We start from the raw sequence: 13,554 nt of genomic DNA, 5'->3' as shown, positions 1-13,554 counted from the left end.
CAAGTAATGAGCATCTGAGTTCACCCGGTGAGGGTAAGGATTCGAGAGGCCTGCTTCAGTGTGCACCTCCCTAGAAGCTCAGTTGGCCTTAATTGTCTAACTGGCATGGACAACATTCACCGGCTCCAGTACGCCAGGCACCTCTAGTTTGACATCTGGGACTCTGTCTCAGCCACTTCCAACAGATCCATCTAAATTTGTTCATCAAGATTGTTTGGGAAAGACCTCCACCTCTTCCCATGTAAGATGCCTCCTCTTCTTCTTCGTCGATGGAGATCACCCTGGGCATATTTTTACCCCGACTCTCAGTCATCCCACAATGATGACAAAGGAGACATACACTGATCCCCTCAATAGCAGGCTCGCTAGAATCTTGGATCCTCCTTTTCTGGTTTGACGAAACCCCACCAGTTATATCATGGATATGGAGAATCGCATAGTCAGATGAGGGAGCATCCTAATAGCTGATCTCCTCCCAGGTAGACCTGCATAAAAGATGTTCTTGTGGTTAAGAAACTGGAATCAGGAAAGACCTTTGCTTAAACATGATCTCATGACCAGTTACCATGTTCTTCCTATTCCATGGGTCGAAAGAAATGGCCTTTCATGTCCAGTCTTCCTGTCTGGAGCACAAAATGTGAATTACCAAATTAAAGGTCTCAAGTAATGGGATGGAGCAACCACACTAGCTACAAGTACGAATCAGAGTTGAAAACGATAAGTGACTATGATTGGAAAAAAGACTGGAAAATTTTGAAAATCCTTACGTGCAAACCTCCATGCCTCCAGAAGCGGTTGGCAAGTTGGCTGGTGTAAGCAACGTGTTGGGATCCTTACAAACTGTCCATACCATCCCTAGTCGTAGTAATCTTCAACGCTTGTTATCAGGGTACGGGTTCCCCATACGATCAGGTATATCATTCCTCCCCGGAACAACTGATAGGAGTAGAGATTAACCACATGGTCAAGGGTGAAGTTTAGTTAGGCCTGATCGGTTAGGTATTTGATGCATGCTACTTACCTCCAAATTTGAGGGGCCAGTTATGCCAGGAAGACATGGTATCATTAACAGAAAGCTTCGATAATCGCAGAGACGGGGTTCCCAAAGCCTATGGTGAAGGGGTAAGTGAAGATCATGAAAAGATCCCACAACGTGATGAGTGATTCGTGCCCCATCTCCCATAGTAGAAACTTCAACATTGTCATCCCAGCTGGAATCAACCCTCACTCGAGGAAGGTGATCCCCCCCACTAGGAATGTAGTATTCTTCATCAACCTGCCTTACCTTAGTCTTGGCTTAAAGACATGAGGAATTATATCAACAGCAAGATCCTTCGAGCCCATCTCGTTTGGAGCCTCCTATGCAGGATGCGTTTTTGGAGGTAGACATAGTTGAATCAGATTATTGGGAACAAAGAAAGGCCACTTTAGAAAATCTCTTCTTAAGTAAATACGAAAACTGGTAGAAAGGTAGTGGACTCTTCTCATAGATGACTGTAACACCCCGAAAAATTTTGAAGAACTTAAGTGTAAAGCCCAGTAAAATTTGCAAAGAAAATAATGTTTCATGGTGCCGGACTAGGATTCATGGCTCGGACCTTTTGGGTTGAACAATGCACGGGAAAGTAAAGGAAAATATTTAGCGAAAAAGTACATTTCTGCTGTCCATTATGCGACCGCAGAATCACTCTGCGGACCGCATAATGGTCGCAGAGTGAGGTAGTTAATTGGGTCAGTTGGAAGTAATTATGCGGTCGACTATGCGACCGCAGAACAGTTATGCAGACCGCATAGTGACCGCAGACTCAGGCAGATTTCTGGTCATTTTGGACACTAATTATGCGACCGATATGCGGTCGCATATGCGACCGCAGAACCTGTTCCGGAGCTTCATTTTTGGGTTTTTAAAACCCGACCCTATTTCGTTAAATACACTCTTTGGGTCATTTTTGAGGTATAATCTGATATTTTAGAGTGAGAGAGAGTGCCCTAGAGTGAGAAGGTGTTCCTTAATAATTGATTCTTCAATTCTTGCTCAAGTTTTGGAAGATTAAGGAGGGAAACTCACTAGGTCTTCATCCTAGAGATTGGGATTGCTAGAAGTTCCGGAATGTTGTAGTAATTTAAGGAAAGCTCAATTGAGGTATGTTGGCTAAACTTTCTCTCTTGGAATTGAATTCCATAATGTTTTCGTGAGTTTCAAAGTATCGGTTGCGTATTAAATGTGGTGGCTTGAATCGTATTTCAAATGAAAGCTAGTATGCCAAATTGTGCGAGAAAATTTTAATATTCTTAAGACTCTTAATTGCTCATATGTGTACCTAAAGTCTTGACTGGGAATGTCTAATTGTTGATAACCTATAAAGATGGTTGGAAGTGAAATCAGTAAACTGGGAATATAAAGTGTGGCCAACGTGCCAATAGTGAAAGTTATATTTCTGACCAATGGTGCCAATGAAATGAAATAATGTGAGAAAGATTATGAAATAAGATTTGACTCAACTATTCCAAAATTGACTTCGACAATATAATCGGCTAAAAGTTTATGAACTCAAGTGATGCCTATATGTGGTTGTATTAGCTAATGCTACGCTTTGTAAGTAATTTTCAATGTATTTTGCGTTCTTACATATTCGTGAGTGGAAATTGTGTATGATTTTAACTTGTACTTCGATTGCCAATCATTTTACTCCAATTATTGGAAATAAATCGATTGTGTTTAAAGCCTTCATTACTAATGAATTTAAAGTTGTGATTTTCGGAATATTCTACTTGTTGATAATTATGATGATGATCTATAAAAGGGATGAAATGAAAGTGTGGAATATGAAATATGACCATTGCGCCATGAATAAAGAATCATATGTATGGCCAAGAGAGCCAATGAAATAATAATGTTGTAAGTGGTTGAAAGTACGGATTAGGTGATATGTGGTGTGAAAGGTTATGAGATGTACGTATTTGTACTTTTGTTTTCAATGTGTTATGAAACCCTATGGACGGTCTATAGAACGCATAGGTATATTAAACACATAGGTATATTGTGTTATGAACCCTATGGACGGTCTATGAAATACATAGGTATATTATGTTATAAAATCCTATGGACGGTCTATGAAATGTATAGGTATCTTGTGTTATGAAACCCTATGGACGGTCTATGACACGCATAGGTATATTGTGTTATGAAACCCTATGGACGGTCTATGAAACGCATAGGTATATTGTGTTATGAAATCCTGTGGACGGTGTATGAAATGCATAGGTACATTATGATATGAAATCCTGTGGACGGTCTATGAACGCATAGGTACATTGTGTTATGAAATCCATTGTGATATGAAATCCTGTGGACGGTCTATGAAACGCATAGGTGCATTGTGTATAAGAGGTATAGATGTACGGTATGAATAAACACTATGGACGGTCTATGAAACGCATAAGTGTATAATATGATATGTGAACAGACGGTCTAATGAGATACATTATTAATGCAGAAAATAAGTGCCCCTTTTGTTGTTCTTGTTTGTACAGGTTGTTTCAATTACATTATATTATGTATTCCACGTATAGATCATATGGGCATTCTATTTTGAAAGAGGATTTCTAGCTATACATACTAGTGCTATTCTACAGTACTAGCGTCCATTTTGCCGGGGGCGCTGCATCTTTAATGGATGCAGGTGGTTCTACAGCAGGTGGCATTGATCAATTATAGCAGTACACTCCTTTCAGCTGATTTGGTGAGTCGCACTTTATTTCGGGATCATGTATCTTTTGTTTCTCATGTACTTTGTGGTTGAGGTATGGCGGGGGCCTTGTTGCCGGCATTTTCATATTACTCGTCAGTTGTACTTAGATGTTCCGTAGATAGGTTGTGGGTTGTATTTGATGTTGGGAGTTGGATTAGAACTGTTGGTATTTGGCAACATGTTTTTCATTAAATCTATAAACTCATACTAATTTGAAAATATTGAATGATGTTGTTAATGGGAATTAAATGGAAGCGGTTAATGAAATCTCTTCAGTATTTGATTAACGGAGTATATCTCCTCTTTATTCACGAATAAATTTGGGTAGAATGAAATCTAACAGGCTTGGTCAGTCGGGTTCACTCGGTTGAGCGCCGGTCGCACTCCTCGATTTTGGGGCGTGACAATGACGCTGGTTTAAATAAGGGGACATAAAATCATTCCGGTGAGTAACTGTTGAATCATGGAGCATCACGTGTTCTGGTAGCTTAAGCGAAAAGGTGTCGTTGAACAAAAACCAAGGGCCATAATTAGGGCTTTGATGCACGTCAAGTCTCTAAAATTGTTAGTGGTATTTTCAGTTTCTTTCTCGCCAAGGGAATTTTGCAATTCTTCCACTTCCCATATATATTTCATAAAGTATCCGAAAAGTGAGGGACTATCTGTATGGGGTGAAAGTTTGACCTGCTAGGTGGACCAACAAGGATGCGACACGTGTAAGTCTTGGCTCGTTCAGAGTCAAGCATATCGCTGCTGGAGACCTTGGTTGTGGGCTTCAAAGTTATTATTATCGGTATCTTAAGATAACGATGTTGTCTCGAAATTGTCAAAGTCATTGCTTACCGGTTGTGCAATGACACCTGGCCTAATAGATCTTTTCCTTTTGTCCTGACCCCGGTGCCAGCTAGAGCGCACTCTCACCAACCTTATGATATTAGTCATCATTTAACTTTGTGTCAAGCCTGAAACGCCTTTTAAATAGTCCTTTTTGTACTGCCGAGTAGTCTTATCACAAAAAGGTCCTTTCTTCTCTTGTGTAGTTAGCTTCTAAGAGAAGCTAAAGAAGGAATATTATCATCCCTCTAAGGCACTATCTCTCTCTCTCTCTCTCTCTCTCTCTCTCTCTCTCTCTCTCTCTCTCTCTCTCTCTCTCTCTCACAAGAAATACAAAGCTCTACCACTGTTGTAACCATTGTCTTTACTTTCATATACATTACACCGATTAAGCTACAAGATAAAGGGTTTGGATCGATCACGATTTACTTCCCTCATTTTTATCAAAATAAATGTAACTGGATAATTATTTTCCCCGGCAAACATTAATAGATACCCACTTTTGGGGTCTCCATTGAAGTTATACCCGCATTGCACAAAACTACAAAATTTACCCACTTGAATTTGAAGTTCTTTTATCTCCTCAATACATCTTCAGACGGATCTGAAGTTCTTGTATCTTTCATATCCAACTTCAGAAAGTCAGATTTTAAGTAGTTCTATCTCTTCAATGCAACTTCAGAATCGGATCTGAAGTTTGTACATCTTTCCAATACAACTTTAGAAAAATCGAGTCTTAAGTAGTTCTATCTCTTCAATGCAACTTTAGAAATCAGATCTTAAGTTCTGAAGCATAAACATGTTCTTCGAATTTCAACAATCTAACACATGATTCGACGCCCATATCTACTTCAAATGAGCTTAAATTTGAAACGTAACTTTTAAAAATCATAAAGAACAAACCCTAGTCATCAAATTGTCAAAACAACATATCTCACAAACCCATTTTATAACTAAGAAGAAGAAGGAGAAGAAGAAACCTTAAGCACAACCTACAATGATATTTTGCAACTAGAAGAAGAAGAAGAAGAAACCAAACGGCTCCTGGATATATGGGACATGAATACAAAGAAGAAGAAAGCAGCAGGAAGCTCCTGGATATATGAGTCATGAATATAGAGAAGAAGAAAGCAGCAACAAATAAGAAGAGAAAAGTGTATATGAAGTTAACCAAAAATTATGTATCATTTAAACTTTTTTAAAAAAAAATAAGTACATTTTAAATAGGGTGACCAAATAGGAGGCTTACCAAAATGAGTATCCCAAGTTCCACTTTTTGATGGGCTCATAAACCACGTCGTCCGTTTGCTGTCTATAATCCAATTAGAAGACGTTACCCATTTAAGTACTGTGCCCAAGAAATTAGACATTGGAAAAGATTATTAACCAAATTTTGGAATAAGAAGAGTGCACACAGGCCCAAATAAGGGGAACCATTTTTCAGCTACAATATTCAAGACTTTTCAAATGCAAACGTATTGAGTATTAAATAATGGGAATTTGGCGTCGTATATAACTTCAGCCTACTAATTGGTTAGAATTAATCAATTTTTTTATTGGCATGGCTAATAAATGTATATCACAATAATCTATCTATCTATACTACTACAAGAGTAGGAACCCTATAACTAAAAAGTCAAATTACTTAAATGCCCTTCTAAATTTTCTATTCTTTACAAATATAATGTCAAATCACGTATTTTCAACAAGAAGAACCGGCACACTAATTGCCATTGGATGCATCCCTTCGGCAGCACTTATACCACTAGAGACTTATCCCAACCTCATTAATAGCTCTCCAAAAGACATGAGACAGAAATGTTCGCAAAAATTGCAACTACTTCATGATAAAAGCCCCCCGTATATGTAGCCTTTAATTTCTAGCAGTAGTATTAAAATGAATTCAAAAGAAAATTGCTACTTTAATTGCCTTGACTTTGTCTTATGCTAAGTATAAATATAAATTTCAATGTTGTTGTTTAGTTTGTCCATTGTTTGTGCCTCTAGCTCTTTAGCTGTGCAAGTTTTAGCCGAGTTAGAGTTGAGTGGGTAAAACAAAAAACATACAACCATGTCTTATATATACTACATGAGTCTTGGAAATATTGTTGAATCATTTTCTCAATATGTAATATTTCAACATTAGATTTGCATAGTTCATAGTTTAATATACTTTTAAGAATATGATAGAAAAGTCACGATGGTTGCTTGTAACAAATTGAAGGGCATCAGATGGATTTCAAGGCGAGATCTTTATATTTGCCTTAAATACGGTTGCCATTTCTTGTTGCAGGTCTTAGTATTCTGATCTGTACCAGTTTGAAATCCAAGAGAGGAATTGAAACATGTAGGCTTTGGTCCACGACTCTAGGGGATGAATCAAGGAGAATCTGGCAACAAAATTAGGTATTTCCATAACTTTACTTATTATTTATTAATTTTTGTCTTTGTGTTTTTTATGAAACACAATCGATATAAATGTTAGGAAAGATGACTTCTTTATGATGATCTCGAAATACATGTTTATTGTATTTAGGAATGAACCGGTAATTATTAAAATTACTTTGTTATTTTCTTACTAAATTAAAAGTTAGTTGACGTATACTATGTTTACATGTATAAGAGTACGTGGAAATTTACTTTCATAGTGGGAAATGATCTAAAATATTTTATTTGGAAGGATTTTGTGCCTATATTTGAATGTTGTTTTATTACGAGATTAAATAATGTTGATATTTTTTGATATTATTTTAAAATTGACGACCTTTTGTGAATTTGACGTCTCTTACGACAAGCATAATCTACTACTTCATCCGTTTCAATTTAGATGATGTAGTTTGACTTGAGGCAAAGTTCAAGGGAAAAAAGAGACTTTTGAAACATGTGGTACTAAAAGCTTAATAGGCAAAAGTTTTGTGGTGCCATGACATTTTTGTGGCTATAAAAACTTCTCATTAAGGGTAAATTGGGTAAAATAAAAAGTTTAAAGTTAAATTATTTTCAAATATATAAATGTATTATTCTTTTTGGAACGAACTAATAAGAAAAGTGTGTCGTCTAAATTTAAACAGAGGGAGCAATATTTAGCATTATATGCTTGACCATGATTTTGTATTTATATATGTATACTTCCACCATGAACAGAAAGAAGCATTGTCAAACTATGTTAACTTCCACTTGTGCTTCAAGTGACATATTCAAGTTCCTTAGATATTAAATGACCTATGAAATTGGGTTTAAATGATGAACTTGGACAATAAATTAATATTTTAGCATGAAAAGATAAGGAACCCCAAACTTGTTTAGAACACATGCGTAATAGTAGTAAATTATTGTAACATAAAAAATAAAAATAAAAAAAGGAGGAGGACATTGTCAAAACAATCTCAAAGTAATATTTTTGAATTAATCACTAAATAAGATATCTCAAATTAATTATTCTGCTAATAAACCTTATAATATTTTTCTGTGCAATATTAATTCCTAACTTAATCGATTTTGTTTCATACATTTACTTTAATGAAGATATTAGCAATAAGCTTATGTTTCAGCCTGTTTTACCATAGCACCACATTCACATATTATGTTGTTTGCCTTAAATTTATTGTCTCTTTGCAATGTTTGGCATCGGTCTGGAATGGATTTTCAAACTATGGTGTTATATTGGAACCAACACACAGATCTAATTAAATTTTGATTGTTTATCTTTGTAGGTTCAGACGATATTCAATCATTTGATCTTGATATACAAGCCATCATACGATGAAGATCCACGTTGATCATTCACAAAAACTTGTACGTACTTTATTCTTCCATGAATGATTATTTATTTAAAATTTATTTTAATAATTTGATATTATTTTATTAAATCGTGTACTATATGACTCGGCATACACGTGCAACGCACGTGCCAAGAAACTAGTATATATATATATATATATATATATATATATATATATATATATATATATATATATATATATATCAAAATGTATATCACAACTTTATTTTTCTTTTTTGTGTACATTAAAATGTATATCAAATTTTTTATATTCCTTCTTTGTATATCTAAATATGAAACTATAATATAGTTGTCTATAATTTATTGTTTTCTCTATATCCAAGCGTATAATACAAAAATAATTATATTATTTGTATTTCATAGTGTATAACACATCAAATAGTGTGTATACTAAAATGACATATAATAAAAGTATTGCGACTTTCGCTTAGAAAAGTACCTGCGAGTATGATTTGCTCTAATCTCACTCTTTGTTTTTAGCTTTTTAATCTTCCCTAATCCATGAGAGGGAGAAAGGAGAGATAGAAGATGTATGGAGAGAGAGAGAAAGAGATGACAAAGAGAGGTAGAGAGGGGTTATGGAGAGAGAGAATAAATAGGGAAGTAGGTATTTTGTGATTTACCAATTGTTTACCCTTAAAATTGGATAACAATTAAACTTATAATGAGGTTCTAAGGATACGCGATTTCACTTAATACCGATAGACAAATATGAAGATTAATAACATAAATGAACTATAAAATAAAGCGCATGTATTGAAACGGAATTCAACCCTCGAGTTAGGGTGCCCTCGAACTGATTGATAACAAAATAGTTAAAAATAAAGCAAGCTGATGAACAAAAGAGTATAAGCTAAAGAGAGAGCGTCATATTGGCTTTTTTACGTGAGAACAATGTATCTTACAAATGGTTAATACTCCCCTTATGATAGCAGAAGAGTTCTACTTATGGTATAACTCAAATTACAGAAGAAAATCTCATGATTAGCTAATTAACCGTTTCTGATTTGATCCGTTCTGAGATTTATGCCATGATCCTCGATCAGTCACCGAGGTTTATGCCGTGATCCTCGACCAGTTACGGATATCTCGCCTTTCTGTTATTGTGCTATCTTCGATCTTGCTCGAGGTCTGTCTTGTTTGGCTTCGATCGCTACTAGCCTCGATAGGTACCTCGGTCCTGTACTTGGTACCTAGTCCTCGTAATTTAGTCTGTTCCGTTACGAGGCCATCCTTCGATACAATCTCCCAGTCTCGGTCAAATAGTAAAATCGGGCGGGCCCAATTTTAACCGTATACAGATCGTCCCCTCGATTTTTTGGAATGTAATGACAAGAAACGAATTGAGCTTTCGATTTTTCTACCTCGACCTATCATGACGTCATCCTCGTGACGTAAGCGACAGAAATGACCGAAACGTCCCGTCTATACAGTTACCAAGGCATTAAATGCGCGTCGGTCGATGGTCGGCCACAACCAATTTTGAACCGTCGTTGTGAAATCTATAAATAGCTCTTTCCTTCACCATTTCAAACTTTTACTTTCAAATCTCCAATCTCCAAAGCTTTTTACATATTCTAAGTTCTTCATCTGTAAATCTACGATTCTCACTGCTAACCTCTTCTTAGAAAACCAAACCTTATCATCTCCATCTATTTTTAACTTCAAATTCAAATGGCGAAAATGTCAAAAACTTTTCCTCAAAAGGAAAATGCTTCTACATCGCGGTCGACCGGCGACAAAACACCAGTGGAGCCGCGGCCTGAGGAGTGTGTTCTCGAAGGTTGCGTTCTCACTTCTGACTTTAAAACTGATAAAGTCTCGTCGATTCCTAGTCGATGCGAGCCAGAGTATAGGTATATATGCTCGATGACCGAAGGATGCCTTAAGCAGGTAAAGAAGGACTGCAACTAGGAGGGCAAAGAGGTGGTGATCCCGACCTCCGAAGAGGATATCACCACCCATGTGGAAGGGTTTCTAAGTGCTTACACTTACCCTTACACGTTGGGCCCCCTAGACCCCGTCGTCGTTGATTTTTGCTGTCAATACCAAATAACTTTAGGCCAAATCCATCCTTCCTTTTGGCGAATTGTTATTCTGCTCCGATTCTTCGTGAGCAAAGTCGAGGGGATGCCTTTCACCCTCGACCACCTCATCAGGTTATACAGCCCCCGCCTCTATCAAGGAGGGTTAATAAAACTCCAACGCCGGGCTACCAAAGTGCTGTTCTCGAGCATAGATGAGGACAATGGCCGAGGCTGGATGGGTTGGTTCGTTTGAGTGAGGACTTTCGACCTAATCCCAGCCGAGAAGATGTCATTTCCCGAGAAATGGAATATGAAGCGTAAGTACCATCCCACTATTAGGTCCAATTTATTGTTTTGCTCCTTTGCTTATTCGCATTGATATCCTTTTCCGTTATGTAGCGGTCGCTTGGATGCCCGGTGCAATCCCTAACCTCAAGAGCTGGGTTCAGGAATTGGCCTCGACCTCTACTTATGCCGAGCGCTCATGGCGCGATTTATCAAAGGGCCGATGGGAGGCCAAAACTAATGGTAAGCTCCTTTTCCACGTCTTCGATGATTTTGTTGAAGCGTCTCTTAATTTCTTTTCATACAGGCCTTGGCAAAGATGTTGTCATTAGGCCCTTATCTGGTGAGGAGGAGACTTCGATCCCGGCACCGAAACCGATGAAGGACAAAAAGATAAAAAAAGATCTCAACCTGCGAGGATCCATAACCTAAGAAGAATAAGGCTCGTAAGCCGAGGAAGAACATCATCCTCCTGACAGAAGAATTTGTTCAACGTCTAAGGGATGAAGATGAAGAAGAGGAAGAAAATGACTCCGGGCTAGTGGCCCGAGTGGGGATGAGCACCGAGGCCCCAAAAGCCACTGAATCGGTGAAGACTGCAGAGACTCCGTCTCGAGATGAAGAGGTCTCGGGAAGAGACTTGGGCGAAGTCCCCGAGTCATCAAGGATTGAAGATGCCTCCCATCATAATGAGCCAACGGTGGGTACGGTTGTAGGGGCTGGTCTCGAGGACCCTCGAGATAGAGAGAACGCCCCAAGTGATCCACTTGGGGCAATAAAAATTTGAGGCTCCCCGCTGCTCCCCTCATTTTCTGAGAAGACGATTCAATAGGCTCGGGCTATGAAGACCCCCTCCATCGAAGGAGCCCACAGAAGGGAAGATCCCTTCAGTGATTACTTTACTGGGGTCGAAGATGCTACCGGCCTGAGCGACTTGGAGGTCTCAACGAAGGACTCGGGCGAGGCATCGAGCCTTTTCAACGAAGCACAGCAAGCTCTGAATCGGGTAAGCCTTATCTCCCCTTGTTAGTGTTATACTTGTGTTCATTTTTCTCTTCCTGTCTAACTTCTTTTCTTATTTATGCGTAGGCTTCAGCGCTTCATCGGGAAGCATTTTCTCAATCTTGAGTTGAGCTGAGTCTGTATGAGGCCGACCTCCGAGGGCTCATGGAGGAGAGAAATGCCCTTAGACTTCTCTATCGGCAAAAAGAAGAGGATACCAAGGACCTCCGAGCCGAGTTGGCCAAGTTTCACCAAGATCAAACCGATCTGACCGAGCAGGTAATGAAAATCTTAAAAGCTCATGGGCTCAATTTCGGAACGGTGGCTAATATTTCAATCTCACAGTTGTAGCAGAAGGTCGAGAGGATCGAGCAGCTCTGCGAGGAGGTCAATATGATGAAGGCGGAGACCTTGGGGGTGGAAAGAAGGCATAGACCGCTTCGCTGCAGAAAAAGAGACTACTTTATCCCAGTTGTCATCGGCCAAAAGTCAGCTTCGAGGCATGAAGGAGAAGAGCTCGGCCCAGGAAAAGAAAATAGAGGAGCTCGAAGCTCGGTTGGCTTTCAAACTTGCTAAAGCCAAATCTAAAGCTAAAAAGGCTAAAGCCGAGGCAGATGCGATCGTGGCCATCTATTGGGCTGATGCTGAAGCCGCTCAAGTCCAAGAGAAAGAGGCAGCCGAGATCGCTCAAACTCAAGCATATTGGATTGCTGAACTCGCCAAATGCCAATCTCAGAGGGAAACCCTCGAGGAGATCCACGCTCGAGATTTCGATCTTACCGACGAGATAATAAAGGCTAGAGAGCATGAAGCCGATGCTGGAGCGTTGGCCTCCTCCGATGATAATGATGATGCCGAGAGCAAGAGCGGGTCTGAGAGCATGGGAGACCTCGATGAAGAAGAAGCTGCCCCCAGAGAAAATTAGGAACCTTAGGATTTTTTACTTTTGATTTTTTATGTAGGATCCTGATCGGACCTTGTAAATATTCTCATATATATAGAGATCTCTTTCCGACTTGTCTTTATTTCATTTTCTGCCTTGTGAAAATTTTGTTTCATTCAAGCCTTATGAAAATTTTGTTCATAAGTTCGATGCTTAAGCAATTTGATCGAAGTCGGACTAGTGTAGTTTTTATAATCAAGTGAGTTCTTGCTTGAACTCGGAGTAGGGTGACCCTTAGGTTTTAATTGAGCGAGGATGATTTCTCGATCTCAAAAATAAAATGGCCCTTTAGGCTCTTGAATTAGGCTGATACGTCCATAGTACAAAGAATGGCTTTCTCCTCCTTTTTGGCTTGAAAATTTATTGTTTAATCATATAAAATTTGTTGTGCCTTAGCATGAAATAAAGAATTTGTTCGAGAGTTCGAATGACTTTGTACCCATTAGTGTTTTCAAGGGTTGATATTATCGAGACCCTTAGTAATTCAGTCAAGGGTAGCCTTTTTACCCGATTTATGAAAATATTCGAAAGCCTGTTTTATAACGGAAATCAGATGTCTCTGAACCGTGTTAATTTAGTCGTAGCCTTAATCTTGGGGTTTGCCTTTAGGGCTTGTTCCCCTGTTATACTTCGAACTTGTTCAATGTATCAGTCCCCGAGTGGGGTGGCCGTGGCCTATAAGATCGAGGGATGCCTTTTTTAAGGTCTTACCATCTCGAGGTTTTAGAAATTCGATCATGTCGATTTTTTGGATGGCAGTCCCCGAGTGCGGGGTCAATTGTTCAAACTTTAGTTATGACTGGCCTATAACTAAAAAGTCAGTTTCCATAACAGATCATAAGCATGACATTGTAAAGTAAACATTTCTTTAAGGCATGAAATATCTGGCAAGGAAAAATACTTTTTTCA

The sequence above is a fragment of the Nicotiana tabacum genome, chromosome 2, assembly GCF_000715075.1.
Source record: "Nicotiana tabacum cultivar K326 chromosome 2, ASM71507v2, whole genome shotgun sequence".
NCBI classification, from domain to species: Eukaryota; Viridiplantae; Streptophyta; class Magnoliopsida; order Solanales; family Solanaceae; genus Nicotiana; species Nicotiana tabacum.
Note: the sequence above shows the minus strand (reverse complement) of the source record.